The 22618-nt window shown below is 41.5% G+C and overlaps 1 pseudogene; it reads right to left on the reverse strand.

The window, feature by feature from the left end:
* Positions 1-21292: 21292 nt before the first annotated feature.
* Positions 21293-21411, reverse strand: LOC134967887 (5S ribosomal RNA; annotated as a pseudogene).
* Between the last annotated feature and the right edge of the window lie 1207 nt (positions 21412-22618).

Raw genomic sequence — 22618 nt, forward strand, 5'->3', positions numbered from 1 at the left:
CAATAATATAGATACAAGCATTTGTTGGTAAAATGGATGGTTTATGAAATGTCCAAGTAAGGTAGTTCCGTGCTATTTAATCAGATGCAACAATCAGGAGGTGAGTGGTCTGAAGAGTAAGTGACTCACATTTGTTATTAGTTCCTTTGGTTTCTTTGTTTTGTTAGATTGGTGTGCTTCTGTTTTACTTCTTTTTCACTTCGAATGAACGCTGTTGGAACGCTGCAGTTGTGTGTCAATTTTATCACGATTTGATAAAAATGCACGCTTAGATCATAAATGCACAGCCAAACAGCTTTGCACAGCCTACACCATTGGATTTAAGTAGAGGACTAATACAAGTGAAACCAATAATTGAAATATGTAACCACACCCCACCCCCTCAAGTGCCAGGCAATAAATTAACTTAGAAAAACAACCAGGCATTCCACAAATATATATATAATGCAGCAGAATATGTTGGTGGTTGTAGTCAATCAATCAAGTTATCTAGCAGAATCAGCTTGGCCTATACAAATATTTAGTGTAGCAGAATATGTTGGTGGTTGTAGTCAATCAATCAAGTTATCTAGCAGAATCAGCTTGGCCTATACAAATATATAGTGCAGCAGAATAAGTTGGTGGTTGTAGTCAATCAAGTTACCAAGCAGAATCAGCTTGGCCTATACAAATATATAGTACAGCAGAATATGTTGGTGGTTGTAGTCAATCAATCAAGTTACCTGTAGATGACAAGAAGAGACGCCAATTCACAATCGATATCAGCTGAAGATAAATGAACGCTGTTGGAACACTGCAGTTGTGTGTCAATTTTATCACGCTTTGATAAAAATGCACGCTTAGATCATAAATGCACAGCCAAACGGCTTTGCACAGCCTACACCATTGGATTTAAATAGAGGACTAAATTGAAAGTTTGTCTATCCATGACTTATAAATAACAATAAGTTACACAAGTGGCAATATCCAAAAGTATAAAAGTCCATTAATCAACATTCTAAAACATGTATTGAGTAAACGTGGAAATCAGTACTGAATACACATACAGTATGCTCCAGCAAGGAAATATGGAAAACATGCACTGTTTGACTAGATTAGAGAAGCACTGGCCTAGAGTCATAAAGGGGCTGGAGATCAGCTGACAAGAATTATGCTATGCAAAAACTAACAGCAAAGGTCTGGTAAAATGAAAGACAATGCAGGGCCGGATTTAGCCATCAAGGGGCCCAGGGCACTTTGAGATAGGGTAGCTCTCTTTCTCATGTCAGCACCTCTCTCTCTCTCTCTCTCTCTCTCTCTCACCCCTCATAAAGTATATTTAGTCATCCCCTCCCCTCACTCCCACCCCTTATGTATTTCATTATCTTTTCTCCCCCCCATGTATTTATATGGTTTCTGCAGTCCCAGTATAGACATGCAGCTTCAGCCTCCAGTTCCTTCTTGGATCCCCCAATACATCACAATGTTTCATCCCCCAGTGTCTGTTGCGCAGTGCTCTCTTCTTACCGCCGCTGCTGATGGAGGAAGTAAGTAGGGCGGTACACAAACAGGTGCAATGGTGCAGATGTTGGAGATGATTCTGCTGTCCAGGCTCCACTACCAGCAGAAGCTCTTTCAGCAACTGCCACTGCTGTTGGTTGTGGAACCTGGAGACAAATAGACTCATATCTGGACACCAGAGGTGCCAATTGATGTTTTTGCTAGTGGGTGCTAAAGCCTGTTGAATTGCTACTATTCTGTTGCCTGTACCTTCTCCATGAAGCCACGCCCCCATTTTTCTCCACGCTCCGAAGGCGCACACTAACCGCAATGTACATATGGGGGTGGGGGGGACGCCATTGGAAGTTTTCAACAAAACATGAGGGATAGGTGCTAGAATCATGCTGCAGCCCTTTGTGTTACAGTTAATACAGAATGGTACCAGCCTTGTCCTTGTCTGGGACATTAATAAGCTGTGTCTTGCGGTGTGGAGGCTGGCAGTTGAATGAATAACTGCAGTAGTTTCTTGGTATTATAAGCCAGTCAGCAGGGACAAGTATACATTTAATATTCTTCAATATGGTGCCCACTTCTTGGTATTAAAAGCCAGTCAGCAGGGACAAGTTTCAAATTAATATTATTCAATATAGTGCCCCTGTATTAAAGAGGGCACCATATTGAATAATAATCATTTTAAACTTGTCCCTGATGACTGACTTATAATACCAAGAAATTACTGTCAGCCAGGCAAGAGAAATTAATACCTAAATAAGAAGAACAAACTCCCTTCTTGAGCGCGGCAGCGGGAAGGCTGTCTGTGGGCCACCCACTTTAACATGTTTCTCTTCTCTGCTGAGTCCAGGCTCCATTCCACAGTGGAGGGCGTCCTGCCCCAGCGCATACTGTAATGAGCGGCATGACGTCATGATGCGCTGTCGCTCATTACATACGCATGATACAGCACTACACAGGGTGGGGGGCGCATTGCGTCCGCAGCAGGCAGCAGCACTGACTGTGTTGTCATGAAGGAATTCAGTGAATCAGTGAGTCAGGCTGCCGGCTCTCGACTACAGTTCACAGCCATAGCGGGGCCAGCCCTGCGTGAGTGCTCATAATTTTCTGTGGGTGCTTGGACCCGGGAGTACCCACGGAATTGGCTGGACATTGAACAGCAGCTCTGGCCGTAACCTCTCCCCCCCCTCTTTCTCTGGGCACTGGTTCTTTGTAAAGTTCCACTGTGATGCTTGCCTTGTTATCTCTGCCGAGCAGTGAAATGGGCTCACTTGTTTTTTAATATAACATCTCTTTTTCAAGCCGTTTGTAGTGTTGGAGTTTAAAGTCTCATGTACTGTATCTAGAATATTTAAAATACTAATTTTGCAATAGAAAACATTTATTCATTAACATTTCTATATGCTAAAATAGAAATGAACAAACTTTGCAAGTTTCGCTTTACAAAATGACTTAGAACATTGCACCAACATTTATATATTTGTGGAATCGATTTACAATTTTTTTTATTCCTGGTTCAGACAAAAATGCATTAAAATAATGTTTTAACGGTATGGAAACGGAGTTCTACTATTTAATTGTTCAATTTATGTATTTATTTTTTTGCAAATTTGCTGGAACCAAATTAAAGAATTACTTAAGAACTCCAAATTTACCAACTCATTTAACTTATATCTAGTATAAATGAATTTACATGTATAGTACAATGCATTGAAGATTACAATCTAAAATATTCATGGATGTAATAGTTGTTACTCATAAATATTCAAACAGAGGAAGTATATTTAGTCTCTCCCATGATATTTCCGACAGGTTAAACTCCACTGAAATATCTTACTGTTTATTCATTCATCTAAATTGTTGAGTATGTAATTACATTGAGGCAATGTCAATAGCAAGCAGAGAGTAAATGGATTTTCCAGATGGATACTCTGATGCCTCTGATGAAGGAGATAAATGTGGAAATTTAATTATTTGTCTGTCTGTGGTCCGACATTTCCATTCACCTTCCATGTCTGAGGCTTCTAATGGATTGGATATTTTATGATGAGCTACTATTATTTAGAATTACGTAGTATAGAAGTGTGTATTGTGGTCTTATAATAACACTATTTTTAAATTAGTGTTTAGGACACTTCATTGCTAAGTATGTACAGTATATCGAACATTATATATATATATATATATATATATATATATATAGTCCTCCAAATCAGTCGGCACTCAGATATATTGATGCATCATCCCCCGGTGCCTGAATCCTCTAAATGTAGTGCTCCAAGGTCGGTACAAACGGCACTAACAGGGTTTCAATTAGACAAAACTGCTGGTCCATTTTAATGTGTAACGTTCCGGAGCTCTAGCTCCTTCTTCCAGACAACACCAAGCCAAATGACATACAAACACTTACCCTCAGAAATACCCCATGAATCAGCGTCGCTCACTGCACCTGACCGCACCTGAAGTCCGGATCCAGCCTCAATGACGCACTTCCGAGCGGATACTTCCGGTCGTTGCCATAGTGACAACCCGGCTTGCGTTCCGTCCCAGCGGTCGCCATGGAAACCCGGCTTCCAGCGCCCATCAGCGCAGTAGCACAACAGCTGAAAACAAAACACATAAAGACACACATGTTAGAACAATTCATAATACATCAACCCCGGGGGACACAAGATATAATTAACAGTGTCCTATAAACACAGATAATCAGCCTGTGGACACAATCTTATTTAAGCAATATCCCATTATCTCATACATGATAAAAGCTCCGGAGCATAAAATTCTGCCTGCTACACCCCTGTATAAAGCTAAACACAACGAAAAGTACCGCACTAATTAGGAATGATACATCATATACCATATAACACTTGACAGATTTTACATAATACTGTTCCAGTTAATTTTTTCATTCAAGCCGAGCGGAGCCATGGTGTTCAACCTAAACATCCACCTGGCTTCAGTCAGAAACAAGGCTTTACCACGATCACCCCCTCGTAAAGACTCGGGGACATGATCGATCATGAAATAACGTAAATCCGATAGTACATGGCCCATTATCTTAAAGTGCCGTGCTACCGGTTGATCAATGGATTTGCCTGAGAGTGATAGGTCAATACTGGAGCGATGGAGAGCCATACGTTCTCTGAAACTACGTGTGGTCTGTCCCACGTAGTATAAACCACAGGGACACACCACTATGTACACCACATACGTGCTCTTACAAGTGAGCACATAACGAATATCAAAGGTTCTCTCCGTATGAGGATGTTTAAAACTTTTGCAAGGTGACATATATTGACAAGTGACGCAATTGAAGCAGCTATAACAACCTGTTTTTTTGAAGTGTACATTAGGGTGTCTAGGTATACCTCTCCCCGAGATGTCGGTTTTCACCAGCCTATCCTTTAGATTACGACCGCGCTTAAACGCGGCCATAGGTCTACAGTCCTTAAAGCACATCAGATCCCTATCTGATTTTACAATCGTCCATAAAGTGTCACAACTGAGGGCCTGAGCTGACGGGAGGCAGCCTCAGTTGTAGGGGCTGAGATGTAACGGAACCTGGGAGGTTGTATCAGACCCCTAGACATGTAAGTAACATGTAGAATAACTGCCCGAAGGCGTGACCACGACAACCAGGATAAAAGTCAATGATGTTTATTATGACAAACTCCGTAACACAGCAGCAGTAAAAGGAAACATAAAAGTCAACAGAGGATAAATACAATTCCTGGGTACTACAGGGTGGCAAGGGCCACAGGCACTGGTAGTGTGAGACAGTTCTTATAATCTTCTAGTTGGAAAGTCCTTACCAGGCCTGACTGTAGCAATGGAGAGAACCCAGGATCGTACCAGCTGATGTTCCAGGAAAGGCTGGGCTGCTGAAGGTAAAACGGCTGCTGTGGATACTGGCTGGAACCAGACTGTTGTTGGTACGGAGTGGATACTGGCTGGAACCAGTTAAATAATAAACGAACTTGAGAGCGATGAAATAATAATGAAGTTTGGAGTTTGAGAGCGGTGAAATAATAATACCGGTGGAGAGTGGTAAACTGCAGAAAAGGACACCGGCCCTTTAAGAGAAGCTATACACTGCTGGAAGCTGGGCTGGAAGCAGGTGATTGTTTGAGAGCGGTGAAATAATAATGAAGTTTGGAGTTTGAGAGCGGTGAAATAATAATACCGGTGGAGAGTGGTAAACTGCAGAAAAGGACACCGGCCCTTTAAGAGAAGCTATACACTGCTGGAAGCTGGGCTGGAAGCAGGTGATTGTTGTAGCTGGAAACAGGTGAGTCCAGAATGGATCGGAGAGTCAGGCTACACCGCAGATGGAATGCTGGTGCGGGTCTCTATAGCAGAAGTCTGGAGACAGGAGCTGGAACCTGGAAGACAACCACAGGAGAGAGACAAACTGGAACTAGGTTAGACAACCAAAGCACTGACCACTTCCTTGCTCAGGCACAGCTTACTTATACCTGCAGCAAGGAAGGGGTTGGCTAGGCAATTATGCAAATCAACAATACAGACAGCAGATTGGTGGAAATGATCAGATGACAAAATCCAAGATGGCTGCGCCCATGCAGACACTTGGAGGGAAGTTTGGTTTGTAATCCATGTGAGAATTGAAACAGTAATGGCGACGCCGGCCACAGGAGACAGGAGACGCCAGACTGACAAGCGCACATTTAACCACGCGGGCACAGCGGAGGCCGCGGCTGATGAAATCACCACTCTGACATTCTGCATGTGGAAACTCAGGAACAGCGGGATCCGGTCCTGGAACGCTGAGCCAGCCTTAGGAGGCATCTGAAGGGTAAGTAATGGCGTCCAGATACCCGGATCGTGACATAAAGCTTTCGTGGCTTGATTAATTATAGGGCTTGCTACCGTGAATGTACTCACCCAGGGGATTACCTTTTCATCATTACACCTTGATGATTCAAGTAGTTGAGACCTTGTCATCCCTAAGACCTGTCTCTTTTGTTGCTGTAGCACCTCATGATCATACCCACGAGCCCTAAACTTACTGATTAATACGTCAAGATCCTCCGGGATTTTTGATGCGTCACTAGTAATATGGTGTTTTGGGGTGCCACACCCTGCACCTAGATATAGCGCTAGGGACCCCAAATATACAGAGACGCCTTGATGCGGCTTTGGGGCTTATTCACACATTTGCGCAAATATGTGTAACGAAGATCTCTGAATTCTATTATTATGTGGAATTTATATCTGGTTACGGTTATCATTCAGGCTGCTGGGGGAAACAAATGCCTTTTTTTCTTGCTTAGAAATACCCCTCCCTTTCGAGCACCTGAATGATATCACTAAGCTAATTGAGCATCTACCAATATATATGTTTGTTGTGAGAGGCAGAGAGGTTCCTGCATTAGGAGGAGGTGCAGGCCCTGACATGTCACATGGAGCATTATGGGGTTGCTCCAAGGTAGGTAGCTCTTAGCTTAGCCATATTGTAGTAAGGAGCCATTATCATGTGGCTCCTTGCTGGTTAATCTTAGACCCAGATTGGGGTAATGGAGGTGTGAGGTGTGGTGCCTCTGGACTGGCTGAGCTGGATGGCCTTAGTGTGGCATACCTTTACATTCTACTAACACTTTTCACTTATTAATTCTTTAACACTATTTCTCTATTCTAATTGCATTTAATTTTTGTATCACTTTCTCTATAGCTACGGCTTCCTAAATACTAATTTATTAACACTATAGTTTTTTCACTGGTATGCTACGCTGGGCTTTCTGGCTTATGCTGGTGTTTTGGGGTGCCACACCCTGCACCTAGATATAGCGCCAGGGACCCCAAATATACAGAGACGCCTTGATGCGGCTTTGGGGCTTATTCACACATTTGCGCAAATATGTGTAACGAAGGTCTCTGAATTCTATTATTATGTGGAATTTATATCTGGTTATGGTTATCATTCAGGGTGCTGGGGGAAACAAATGCCTTTTTTTCTTGCTTAGAAATACCCCTCCCTTTCGAGCACCTGAATGATATCACTAAGCTAATTGAGCATCTACCAATATATATATATATATATATATATATATATATTTACACACAGAGAAAAAACCACAGCACTCACCACACCAGAGGCGGGGCACAGCTATGCACTTACCACTCACAGGGTGGGGTGCATGTAACACAGCACTCTCCACCACAAAAGCGGGGTACACAGCTGTACTTACCACTCACAGGGCGGGGTGCATGTAGCCCATGACCACATCGCTCTAATAAATACAAACAAAGAACCCAGCACTCACCAAAGTAAACTCACTTATCCTCAACAATTCAATAAATAAATGATGGGGGTTTAGTTGGTGGATTGGCCAATGCACGGAAGCCTGCATACCGATTTTCAAGGTCCCCACCTTCATGCAGGTCCTACACTATCACAGAGTCTTAAAACCTGACTACTTCACTGCTGTTACACAACTCATCTGCCTGCTAGATTTAATGTGTACCTAATGTGTACTTTAATGTGACATATAGCAGCAGCGTATACCACTGTGACTGCCTCAACGCTGGAATGACTGATGGCCAGGACACTACCACTGGTCTGATGCAGCAAAACACAACCACACTGTAAGGGACTTGTTGTTGTTGTTGTTGTTGATGTTATTATTATTATTATTATTATTATTATTATATGGCAGCAGTGGACATATAGCAGCAGCGTATACCACTGTGACTGCCTCATCACTGGAATGACTGATGGCCAGGACATTACCACTGGTCTGATGCAGCACAACACAGCAACACTGTAAGGGACTTGTTATTATTATTATTATACGGCAGCAGTGTAAGGGACTTGTTGTTGTTGTTATTATTATTATTATTATTATTATTATTATATGACAGCAGTGGACATATAGCAGCAGCGTCTACCACTGTGACTGCCTCATCACTGGAATGACTGATAGCCAGGACACTACCACTAGTCTGATGCAGCACAACACAACAACACTGTAAGGGACTGGCTGTTGTTGTTGTTGTTGTTGTTATTATTATTATTATTATTATTTGGCAGCAGAGGACATATAGCAGCAGCATATACCACTGTGACTGCCTCGTCACTGGAATGACTGATGGCCAGGACACTACCCCTGGTCTGATGCAGCACAACACAACAACACTGTAAGGGATTTATACAGCTACACTGGATATATGGCAACAGAAGCCACCACAAGACACTTTCCTTGGTCTAATGCAGAACAACACAGCTCCACTTAAAGGGACTTATACAGCTACAGTGGATATATGGCAGCAGAGGATTCCACCACTGTGACTGGTCACTGGACTGATGCTGCACAAGAGAGACACTACCCCTGGTCTGATGCAAGACAACACAGCAAAACTGCAAGGGACTTATACAGCAGCCAGCAGCATTGGGGATATATAGCAGCAGAAGACACCAACACTGTGACTGGCTGGACTGATGCAGCACAATACACTGACTACACTGGACTGGACTGGACTGAGCAGCACAAAACAGCACAAGACTCGCCACCCCACTTTCCCGCCCACACAGACACTGAGGACACGTCGTCTCAATACACTCTCCGAGACTGGAGTGAAAATGGCCGCGACGCGAGGCTCCTTATATGTAATCCAAACCCCTCGAGAATCCGACAGCGGGATAATGATGTTTTGCCTCGTTCGGGTTTCCGAGTCAGGCAGAAAAACCTGAGCCTGACTCGGATCCGGACTCGGTAGGGTTCGGATCTCAGGGATCCGAACCCGCTCATCTCTAATTAAAACAGCTATAATCATTTAATTTGGGCCTGCTTACATGCAATCCAAAGTCAATTTAGTTTTTAAACCCAAGTTCCGAACTGACAATAGACCTGAACCACTTGGAACCCCGAAGTGATTCCAAACTGGGACTCAGTTCAACTCGGAAACCCTAAGTTCAGGTGTATTTGTATCTCATAAAAACTGAACCACACATCTCTACTCTAAACATACAGTGTTATTTGCTTCTATACCCAAATGCTTGTCTGCAAGTTCCCCATTTATGACCTTTCTATTTTATTTTCATTTATTAGTGTAAAGTTGGTGAATAATCACATTCAGAGAGTTTTGACCACTTACGACTAAGGGGGTCATTCCGACCTGATCGCAAGCTAGGTTTTTTCGTTGCGCTGCGGTTAGAACTGTGCATGTGTATGCACCGCAATGCGCAGGCCCATCGTACGGGTGCAAAGCGGATCGCTGCTGAGCAATGGAGTTAACGAATAATCCATTCGCACAGCTGATCGCAAGGAGATTGACATGAAGAGGGCATTTGTGGGTGTCAACTGACCGTTTTCTGGGAGTGTTTGGAAAAATGAAGGGTTGGTGTCTAACGTCATTTCCGGGCCCGGACAGGCTGAAGTGTTCGCAGCGGCTGAGTAAGTTCTGAGCAACTCAGAAACTGCACAAAACGTTTTTGTACCGCTCGGCTGCACATGCGTTCGCACACTTGCAAAGCAAACATACATTCCCCTATAGGCGGCAACTATCTGTTCGCAGCACTGCAAAAAATAGCTAGCAAACGATCAACTTGGAATGACCCCCTAAGTTAGTTTGGTAACTGATTCAATGGTTTTGCCTTTCTTTGGATTTTACATAGAACTTAGGTCAGTGATGCTCAACAAGCAGGCCATGTACAACATGTGGACTGGAGAGGACATGACCATGGTATCCTGGTATATGTCCTGCATTGTGCTTGGTCTCACACTGGCTTTGGTATTAGTCACCACCACTATAGCTACAATAAAACAAAATTAATTCATGAGATCAGTCTGGCAGTAAATCAGAGTTTACTCTTGCTTGCTGCTAGACAGTCCTTGTAGAAATTACAAGTTTATGGGAGAAACTAATTTGCATTGCCTAGTACTGTATATTTTACAGGAGAAAAATATATTTTGCTGCAAGTGGGTATGCATAACAGTAGAGGGACATGGTTCATGCCCATAAGTTGTGAGTACACCTACCATATGAGATAGTGTACTCCCTCTGGCACTTAGTACTCATTAGAAAAGGCCACACTAAAACTATCTCACTTGGACCTAAAATCTTTTAACACTTTTGTTTCAATAAAATCGAGAAAGTTGAACTTCATGGTTTTATGTTCAGGCCAAGGTGTTTTACATTGAGAGTGCTAAGAATTTAGCCAGATCTCTTTAAATATTTCAACTGTTTTACCGTGCTCGGCAGGATATTTCATTGTTGCTTGGATGCTGGGGGTATGAGTACAGTATATCACCAGTGGTGGATGTCATGATTCTGTTTGATTGATTAACAATGTTAAGTATTGTAATTTTGTTTCTGATACATTTCTTCTTAAAACAACAATCCCACATAAGATTATCCTTTAAATTGCAAGATAAGAAACTATTATGTATGCATCTCAGTCATTATAGTTATTTCATTTTCAAAATCTCTCTGGCAGAAAAACAAGTATGGCTGCCAGTCCAAGATAAAGGCTCTCAGATAGTCCACCTGTAATGTGAGGGGAGAGAAAGAGGGCAGGTAATACAGTATAAATAAACTTTAGAGGGGCATTTGAAAGTGTCACTGATCAGTACACCATGCACTACAGATGTAGCCATGCTCAATTCATAATGGAATTAATGGAGCGATCACCAGCTGTGAAGAGTCACAGCCCAGCGCGCCATGCAGCATACCGCATTGCAGCAAAAATGAACATGGCTAAATCTGTATATGACTGTGGTTGTCATGGTAGTGAAAAATAATTTTTAAAATCAATCACTGATACAGTAGGAGCTAAATAAACAAACAACAATGCTAATTGCCAGTTGCTTCTTATAGCCTACCCATGATTTATGTTTCATTTTCTTTCCATGTGTTCTCTGCTTTAAGTAGGTACACAAAATCTATGACTATAATGATGGACAATGAAGGTATTCCAGATAACAAAAAAAGAGTAATGTATCATGCCATGATTAAGTACCAACCACTAGTCAATTTGGAGTAGGACTGATAACCAAGGGCGGATTAAGGGGAGAGGGCACAACAGTAACGGCTGACCCCCACCTGCCTAATTTTATTATTTTTATTGATTGTTGGTTATAATCCCTCATTTCATAACCAATTTAATATAATAATTTAAAAAAGCCACTAACTATAACCTTTAATTATGTATACATATTTACTAAGTAGGACAGCTTTCCAGGGCAGTATGTGCATGTCTTACCCATTTACACTCCAATCAAGATGGCATATGGTACAGTACAGTGGAAATATTTTGCAGTTACTGCCATTTTTTGGTGGCTGACCTTACCTACACAAGCATCCAGGTGCAGCCCCCAAACAAGTGCCACCCCTAGGCACGTGTCTCAAATGCCTAATGGGTAATTTGCCACTGCTGATAACCAATGTCTAGTTTTATGATGTATAAGTGACCTTTAAGTCAGAGGATAAAAAGTGGTATTCTTTATAATAAAGTTAAAGTAAAATGTGGGGATTTTTTCCATGACTTACAGTACGCAGTCACTTTATGTAATTGTAATAAAAGGCCATTTTTATTCTTCTGTCTAGTGCGTAGAAGCTTTTAGGTTTGTACAAAACAGTCAAGTAAAAGTCTTGTTATTGCATGAAACCTGACATTTAAAGCAATGAATTTCATAGCATATAGCAGCCAATTGAGAGACATCTGTGCTGATCAAGGTGACAGCTGAATATGGGCCATTGTTATCCACTGTGGCAAAACATTATGCTGTACAGTAAAATCAGTTTATTTTGTAAAACTCAGCAGAATGTGGCAATTGTTGTATTTACAATGTAAATAGAAGCATTAATCAGATGTAAAGGGTCTGTGATCATTTAAACAAATAAATCAAACCTTAAAAAATTATGACAATGTCATCTCACTCACCCAGACATTATCTTATAAGAAAAATGCTAAATTTAAAATGAATGAACGGAGTGGTCAATAAGTAACTGTAGGAAAAGTTAAATTAATGTTTTTATTTTTCTGTCATGATATTGCAAATGGAGTTTCCCAAGCCAGAAAGTACAGTAGACATTCACCAATATATATGTGGTGTTCGACGCAAAGGGCGGAATTCAAATCTTATCCCATCGGCAGCCACTAGATGGCACCCAAACAGAGCTATTCAATTGTAGCTCCGTTCGGTTGCGATGGCTGCCGACGTCAACATTTCAGCTCGTACCCCCCGGGGCTGGTGAGGTGAAATGCATGAAAAGTGACCGGTTTTGGCGCCTAAACACCCCTTTTAGCAATTACACCCAGCACTTTGGTCGGGTTTAATCAATTTACACAGCTAAACCCGTCCTCTATGAACGCGATCAGTGTGATAACCGGACACAATTGAATATCACCTCCACAATCTCACATCACATTACACGGGAGATTGGGCGCGATAAACATTTGAATTCCACCTATTGACCCTGATGCAGAATTGGTCATACAATTGTCTGTATGTGCACCCACATTGCATTTATACATATATTTAATGGTATCCATAGATATACAATTAAGGCATACTGAATGTACTATATGAGGTATGGATTTTAACAATGATTCAAAAATACTCTAACTACAGATGGCATGAGCTTGTTTTAAACAGACTTCATATCATGACTTAATTGATAGAAACATGTTGGATTAATTTAGTTTACCCACATAATCTACACTAGACTAGATTTTAAACACCTCATCTCAGTGTCAGTCAAAACTCCCATATGCAAAATGCTTAAGACCAGATGTATTTTGGATTTTGAATTTTCCATATTTTGGAAAATCTGCTTACCATAATGAGATTTCTTGGGGATGGAACCCATGTCTATACACAGACTGCATTCATGTTTTATATACACCTTATACACATATGTCATTTTATATAATATTTGTAATAATTTTGCAAATGAAACAAAGTTTGTGTACACAAAACCATCAGAAAGCAAATGTGTCACTATCTGAGTTGCGCTCAAAATATTTTGGGTTTTGGAATATCAAATATGGGAGATTCAACTTGTAGTTATATCAGTACTAGTAGCTTATGTTGTATAAATCTTTGAAAATACATCATGTGAAAGAAGAGATTAAGGTAATTTTTTCCTATATTTTTCATACAGTATTTGTCAATGCCAATTAATTGTGATTATTGAATTACTGTAAAATATATTGAAGCATAATGCTTATCACAACAACAGGTGATTTAAAGTGATATGTTTGCTGTTGCATATAGTGTCTTCTGATTTATTACTTTTCCTGCAGTACACTGTACACAATAGGAGGAAGTGTGGTATTGTCCCACTTTCACACAGGCTAAACAAGGTACAGTATTATAGTCTGGAAAAAGATTAGAAAGGTATAGAATATATATGATTAAATGTGCCCCCCCCCCCCCCGCCCCCCAATACCAGTTATTCTGTCACTAACATTCACATGTGTCTGTAGCACATTTCAATAGAAAAACAAAAACGTTATTTTGTGTAAGTTAAAAATGAAACTTTACTTAACCAATACAAGTTTTAAAATATGAGAAACAAATTTTGGGATCCAAAGAATCAGACATCATTAGCCAGTTCTGGCCATTCAATATCTTAATAAAATGATTGTAATTAACTAAAACATAAATGCACTAAATCTTGAGTGAGGCAAAGCACTGTTGCACTATGGTGGTCATTCCGAATTGATCACTCACTAGCAGTTTTTAGCAGCCGTGCAAACGCTAAGCCGCCGCCCTCTGGGAGTGTATTTTAGCTTAGCAGAACTGCGAACGAAAGGATCGCAGAGCGGCTACAAAAAAAAATGTGCATTTTCAGAGTAGCTCCAGACCTACTCCTAGTTTGCGATCACTTCAGACTGTTCAGTTCCGGATTTGACGTCACAAACACGCCCTGCGTTCGGCCAGCCACGTCTGCGTTTTTCCTAGCACGCCTGCGTTTTTTCAAACACTCCCTGAAAACTGTCAGTTGACACCCAGAAATGCCCCTTTCCTGTCAATCACTCTGCGGCTGGCATTGTGATTGAAAAGCGTCGCTAGACCTTGTGTAAAAATACATTGGCTGTTGTGAAAGTACGTCACACGTGCGCACTGCGCCGCATACGCATGCGCATAAGTGCTGCTTTTTCACTTAATCGCTGCGCTGCGAACATTTTTCACTAGCGATCAACTCGGAATGACCTCCTATGTAGCTTGTGTTTACATGTGCTAGAGCTTACATCAGCTAAGACTATGAAGCAATGAATACTGTACATATGGAGCATGGAGAGATAATCCAATTAGTTTATTTTAAGTCACTCTCTGGCGGGGTTGTTGTGTTACCATTAAGGAAAAAAATTGTCATAACCTCAAAGTAAGTAAATTAAAGCTTAAAACTTACAGTATCTAGGGTACTTTACCTTTGTTGGTAATGATTGTCATGTTGTCCCTATTATTGTCAAAGCTAAGCAATTTTACTGTACAATACTGATCAAAACGCTTGTCAATACCACCAATAACTGAGTATTGGGTAAATATCTTGTTCTCTCGTACACCTTTTTTTTATGCAAAGGCTAATTCAGACCTTATAGCTAGGCTGCATTTTCGCAAAGCAGGTGATCAGGTCTAAACTGCGCATGTGTATGCACTGCAATGCGCAGGCGTGACGCACGGGTACAAAGCGGATCGCTGCTCAGCGATGGGTTTGTGCGAAAGATCCACAGGCATTCCCAAGGAGATTGACAGGAATAAGGCATTTGTGGGTGTCAACTGACCGTTTTCTGGGAGTGTTTGGAAAAACGCAGGTGTGTCCAAGCGTTTACAGGGTGGATGTCTGACGTCAATTCCGGTCCTGAACAGGGTGAAGCAATAGCAGTGGCTAGTCCTGGGCTACTCAGAGACTGCACAAAATCTGTTTGTACAGCTCTGATATACATGCTGCGTTCGCACACTTGCAAAGTAAAAATACACTCCCCTATGGACGGCGATTATGCGAATGCAGGACTGCAAAAAAAACTCTAGGGAGCGAACAGGTCTGAATTAGCCCCCATGTTGGTAGTTTATAACATTATCAATACTGGTGGATGTTTTCTCTTCTTTACTGCAGTAATTGATATATCATTGTCTACATGCATGTTCACAATGTCATTGAAAACAGATTGAAAATGATCTGGGTCAACTCTCACTATAGCCAAAGAGTTACATAAGCTCTTCCCCTCAGTCATTGCAGTTAATTGGTTGAGAAAGGAGTCTGAAGAGTCTGATACCGCTTTCAGATTGCAAACCTTGATCGGACCCAGCTTTTGAACCCGGGTCCGACCTAGGTCCGAAAAGGCTCAGATCCTTTCACATTGCAGTTTCGACCAGGGTTATTCCCGGGTTGGTGCCTTTCACACTGATCCTGGGTCACCCATGTTAAACACTGTGATGTGATTTATAATGGACTTTTCTGGCTTACATTGATGAGGTTTCAAAGGAAATAAAACGAAGGACTGGGGACTGCTCTGAGCAAACACATAAACAGCCAATCAGCACCTTTTTCTGAGACCTGGGTTGAGTATCCTGGGTCAGAGGCTTTCACACTGCACAATGAGCCAGGTTTGACACGTGTTTAGTCCTTCTTTTAACCCAGATTGAAATGCTGGGTTGCTCGACCTGGGATATTCACTTTGGTTCTTTCACACTGCACCTCGACTCAGGTCGATCCGGCAACAACCCGGCAATAACCCAAGTTAATGATGCTATGTGAAAGCAGTATTAAACCCCTTTCACATCGCAAACCTGGGTCAGATCCGGGATTTGAACACAGCTCCGACCCGGGTAAGAGACATTCACATCGTAATACTGACCTGGGTTATTCCTGGGTTATTGCAGTGTTGGTGCCTTTGTGCTCAACCCAGATCACGCATGTTAAAACCAGTGTGATGTCATTTTAAAAGGACTTGATTGGTTTCCAGTTTTTGCCCATTACACTTCTGTGACCATGTTCAACTGATTGTGTGTTACACTTTTTTTTGGTTGAAAAATTACATTTCAGTACATCCCTGTACTCCCTGACTGTACCCGTTATCTGCCGACAGATTTCCTCCTCACCCCTGATCCACAGAAACTCCCTGACTTCATCATCACCCCAGTTTGTCATGGTTGATGAGGTCCAAAGAGTGCTGAACTGGTCCAAATAATAAGTGCTGAACTGGTTCAAAGGAGCGCAGAGCTGTGCAGATTGCTTTAAGACACGTGTGCTCACAGTGCACTACTGTAAACAAACCTCAGCTGACTACAATCAGCCAATCAGCGCTATTGCTTCAGAGCCAGGTCGAATATCCCGGGTCTGTACCTTTTTAGAGCAAAATAACCCGGGTCCAACACGTGTACAACCCTTCTTTTAACCCGGGAACAAATATTGGGTTGGACGACCTGGGATATTCAACCTGGCGCATTCACACTGCAGCTCAACCCGGGTCAATCCGGCAACAACCCGGCAATAACCCAGGTTATTAATGCTATGTGAAAGCAGTATTAGGGATATATTTACTAAAGTGCAGGTTTTTAGAAGTGGAGATGTTGCACATAGCAAGCAATCTAATTCTAATAATAATAATATATCTAGCACCTTCTAGAAGATAATAGCTAGATTCTGATTGGTTGCTATAGGCAACATCTCCAGTTCTAAAAACCCAAACGTTAGTAAATATACCCCTTAATCTCTTTGACCACCATGTGGAGATCCAAATGTATCATGTGAAAGGCAAATATGATTAGAATGAATATGGTTCTTGGATAAGGAAGAACCTGGTTTTGTGTTATTTTTATAATCTCTTGTAAACATTGTGAAATGTTGGAGCAGTTTATTTTATAACAATCACTGTTTCTAGTCTTCTTGTGTGTGCCAGTGACATAAAGTCATCATTTGAGCTCCTGGTTGCTGTGAGATCATCTCCACATGTCACAGAGAATTCTCTTCCATCAACTCATAATGAGCCAATTTCATGTGTTTTTTTTAATGGTTTTCTTTTTGCCACTCTTATTAAGTGCCAAGGCAATTGTTATCACATTGACATTTTCTGTTATATGTGCATTGGAAGACTGTATCTCTTTCAGTTTTGCCACAGGCTTTTTGCTGACCTCACTTATAAGTGTCCTTCTGAAGTGGTTGCTCATTTTTGGAGGATGACCTGTTCTAGATAATTCACAGTTATATCATCTTCTCTCAGATGTAATTGCCTTTTTTTCTTGTTTCTTGTATTGAATGTTCTATGAACTTCATGATTTATGTATAAGCAGGTGTATTTAGCTTTAAATATTGAAAATTCATACACTGGATAACTAAAATCAATTAAATAGGTCACATCTGAAGATAGCTGATTATTGCATACTTTATTTAAATATGTTTTGGCAAAAAGGATGAATACTTATGCAATCATCACTTTTAATTTGTATTTATGTTTAAGATTAGTGATGAGAATTCCCCAAAATATAAATTTTTATTGCATTTTCTAATAAACTAGTTACCAGCCCGTCAAAATAATGGAACAACATAAGAGTAAAGTTGCGCTAGCGGCTATGCGTGCCTGAACATAGCCACACTTGAATTGCTCCATAAGGCATTATCCAGTATTCGCCGGTGTGCAGAACACCTGAATTCTGCCCATATAAGTGAGGAGCAGTGTTAGCCTTTTATTATATATGATAAATGAGAAATGCAGATTTCTTCATGGAAAATTAGATCCATTGTATTATTTGAGGTAAATTGTATTTACTTGGTAATAGAGCAAAACAAATGGATCCTGTATATATCTCTTCAGACCTAAATCTGCTCCTCAGATCCAATTGTGAGAACTGTGGAACTTTCATTTATCTTAAGCTGCCCTTGTAATTCTATAACAATAGAGACCTGGAAAAAAAAACTTCAAAACTAGTCCCTTTATTTTCCCCTCTTATTAACTGTCTTTGTACTAATGTGCAAATGACTCAAACTAGAGTAAACGTTTTGTGTGGGGATTGCCCACTTCTAAAATGTTGCAAGAACAGTTTGGTGAACCATGGTGTCATAGGTATGGACCCATCCAGGGGCGGAATGGGATGGAAAACCAGCCCGGGAAATTCATGGAAGCAGCCCTAATGGGGGTGGGGTTTGTCAAAGGAGGCGGGATTCCACCTCATATGGCCTAATTCTGAGTTAGATGAACTTGCAGATTCCTTGTGAAATTTGCTGCAGTTTTTGCATCTCTATGGTAATGCTGCTTCAATGCACCTCCCTGGTGTACATCCATGCGTCCGAATATGCAGGGGCTGAGGTGCCCACCATCTGCCACAACATTGTAACTCACCAGCCCTATGCTAGTATTATTATAATTATTAACAGTTTATTACAGAGATTTTCAACCTTTTACAACTCGTGGCACACTGAACAAGATCTAAATATTGCCAAGGCACACTGAAATATAATGGTGATGCATGGTGAAGTTGCGTGTCCTAGGATGTCATGTCGCAGCTTCTCCATAGGTAACGCCTGAGCCACATCTGAGAAATCCAGAAGAGCCCAACACTGCCCGGGCCCAAAATTAGAACTGGCTCTGCAACCACTAAACACACCAGTATTGATCCTTCCAGGGCCTCAGTAGCGGCAAAACACTGACGGGCCTGGCTCTGCTTCTATAGCGGCACACATGGAGACTGCTCAGGGCACACTAGTGTGCCACGGCACGGTGGTTGAAAAACACTGGTTTATTATATAGTGCAGCAAATTCTGTTGCACTTTACATCGAGAACAGCAACAACAGCAATAGGGATTTACCGCAAAAGAGCAGCCAAGAGAGCAACAGAGTAGCTGAGATAGACCGCAAGGGAGCAGCATAGAGAGACAGACTGCAAGAAAGCAGTCAGAAGTGCCAGGAGACAGGTTCTCTCAAATAGTAGTAAGGAGAGGTCCTTGTAGCAGTTGCTGTCTGCTGCCAATCAGGGAAGGTAGTGTATTTGCTGTTCACCTTCAGGCAACCAGTGTGTCTCCCGACTTGAGCAGAGGGAGAGGGAACTTAGTGACAGTGTTTTCCCGCTATTTGCTGTTGCGATACACTGTCACCCATACTATCAACTTGAACAAGTGACAGTGTACAACAACAGCAAATCGTGCATAAGCACATTAGACAAGAATGAACCTGGCATCCATTTACAATAATGGATGGCATGCTGTATGAAAAGCTAGATGAGAAGAGGAAATGATGGGTTAGCATCAATGTGTTGGTAGTATAAAAAGGACAAGAACACAAAAATTTCATAGTAATAGTCTGTTCTAACAGCAGACCTCTGACCACAGGGCATAACAAAAATGCCTGGTTACTATCAACTTTATTGTCTCAGGCTCCAAGGCATGCAAGCACTGCTCATGCAATGTATACAGTAGAAGGTTCTGTCACAATAATATCTGAAATGCAATGTGGCTTTTATAATATTAAGAGTATAAAGGTGAAATCATCAGATAACATGCATACTGTCTCACCTATAGGACACAGGAATAAAGGAAGGGCCATGATATGGAAGCCTGTAATGTGCATTTAGACATCAACCAGACAGCAGTCAATAAAGCTGGAAATATATACAGTATATCACTACATACAAATGTATAACAATTGCACATGTACATATATGCAAGTACATCATTATTGCATCCCTTCTGTACATAAATTGACGGTCATTACATTGCAATTTTAACACAGAAATGTACTCATGCTGTATATTTGCAGGAATAAAGCCATAATGCCCCTAATATTTCAGGTTACCAGCTGTGGAATAATGGGGGTCATTCCGAGTTGTTCGCTCACTAGCAGTTTTTAGCAGCTGTGCAAATGCATAGTCGCCGCCCACGGGGGAGTGTACTTTTGCTTTGCAGGAGTGTGAACGCCTGTGCAGCAGAGCGCCTGCCAACACATTTTGTGCAAAACAAGATCAGCCCTGTAGTTACTTATCCTGTGCGATGATTGCTGCGACAAGTGACACAGTAATGACGTCAGATACCCGCCCAGCAAACACCTGGCCACACCTGCGTTTTTCCAAACACTCCCAGAAAATGGTCAGTTGCCACCCAGAAACTCCCTCTTCCTGTCAATCTCCTTGCATTCGGCTGTGCGATTGGAATCATCGCTAGAACCAGTGCAAAACCATATATTTGGAGGGGTACCGCACCGGTGTATAATAGGTATTGAGTATAAATTTGTATTACCAAAATGAAGGATACAAAGAAAACATGGTTTTCTAATCATAATTTGGTGGTGCACCCTGAGTCAATGGGGCTGCTAACAACAACAGTATGGAGAAAAAAAGAGACTCTTTTGTGGGCGCACTCTTTACTTTTAAATGATATAATATATGAAATATTACAGATAAATATCAATATAGATGTAAAATATAACTTTTATTAATATCATAGAATAAAAATAGTCAGTGGTCAATAAGGTAACAATCAGATAATGTGAGGAAGTAACTAGCAAGTAAATGCTGATACTTGATAACACAAGAAAAATTGAAATAAACTGGATAATAATTCAATTAATAACAATTAAATGCTGATAATAGCATAATAAGTTACCAGCTGCCAAAATGCAATAAGAGTGCTTTAAGGAGTTAACATAAATTGTTCTAAAGACACGTAAGCTGCCAATATGTATTGCCCCCGTATTCATCCAAAATGAAACAGTTGTAAGGCTGGGATGTTGGAGACTGAAGATTGCAATTTTGCCAATTTTGATAAGAGAAAAAACAGTAAGAGATAAGATAGCAAGGTGAATCTGCTGTCAGTGTTAGACTCTGAGCATGATGGACCAATATGAGCTCTACTACACTGGGTCTTCCTCAAGGGTCGCCCACTGGAGTACTGACCAAGCCCAACACTGATTAGCTTCCAAGATCAGACGGCTTTGGGCGTTTCCAGTGTGGTATGGTAGTAGAGAGATACGAACGACAGCAGAAACTCTGGAATCACTGATGAGAGTTCACGAAATAAGTAGTATAAGGGAGAAAGATGGATCTGCTGCCAATGTTAGACAGGGGTGAACCCTGAATCAGTGGTGAGAGTCCACGAAAATAGATAGATGAGAATAATAAGAAAAAAAAATAAGAAGAAGATGGAGAGCAAGTAAACGTGCCAAAGGATGCCCTTACTAACAATTAGAAAATCAATTAACTTTTCTGAATAATTGTTACCAGTTAATGGCATATAATGGAGATTAACAGGCACCTATACTGACTGTAAATAAATCAGATGGATTATGGTCAGATTCTGCACAACAGTGATAAAGATAACAAAGTATCAGGACTGTAATGTAGCAAATATGTTTCTAGTACCAGATACAGACAAGTCTCAGTAATTGAGCCCAAAAAAGGGGAGATGACAATGTAACTGATACTCAGACTGTGAGTACAAATAGACAGTATGCAAGAATATGATGCAAGTTTAAACACAGTCAAATTAAGGATAAGCAATGCAATAGAAAAATTAGATAAACGTATAGGCTGATGCTACCCACAACTTATTCTGGTAAAATAAAGATTAATTATGTTGGGGTTTCACAGGGGAGAAAAACCGCACAAGAAGGGATAGAAATTGCAATGCTGGGGGTGAGTAAGTCAATGAACTGATATTACCCGCAGTGAATATTAGTTGAAGAATCTCGATCCTGATGTATGGAATCTCCGTCACTGAAGGGGATGCCCGTGGTGGCCGTAGGGGAAAGCACCAAATGCAGGTAGCTGCCAACGTCCCGTGTCTGTAAATGACAATCGCGGGGTGAAGTCCTGCAGCAGTGGATCCCTGTTGATAAAAAACGAGAGGTGCGGCTAGGCTGGAGGGATGTGCGGTGCAGACGGGAGTCTGTGTCCTCTTACGGCAGTCAGTCTCTGGAGTGGCGAGGGGACAGCCGCAGGTGATCGGTGAAGTTCATGCAGCCGCACGGATCGGGTGAGAGCGGGTGCTGCAGGCAGAAGAGAGATGGACACTCCAACGTCAGAAACAGTCTCAGTGGATAAGCAGGATGATTCAGCAGGGCTGGAAGGGCGCAGGGCAGCGGCAGGTGTCGATGGATGTACGGCACTTCAGAAAGGCAGTCGGTGGAAGATCGGAAGACGCGTTTCACCCGTAAGCCGGGCTTGATCACTTC

Source organism: Pseudophryne corroboree, chromosome 10 (genome assembly GCF_028390025.1).
Source record: "Pseudophryne corroboree isolate aPseCor3 chromosome 10, aPseCor3.hap2, whole genome shotgun sequence".
NCBI classification, from domain to species: Eukaryota; Metazoa; Chordata; class Amphibia; order Anura; family Myobatrachidae; genus Pseudophryne; species Pseudophryne corroboree.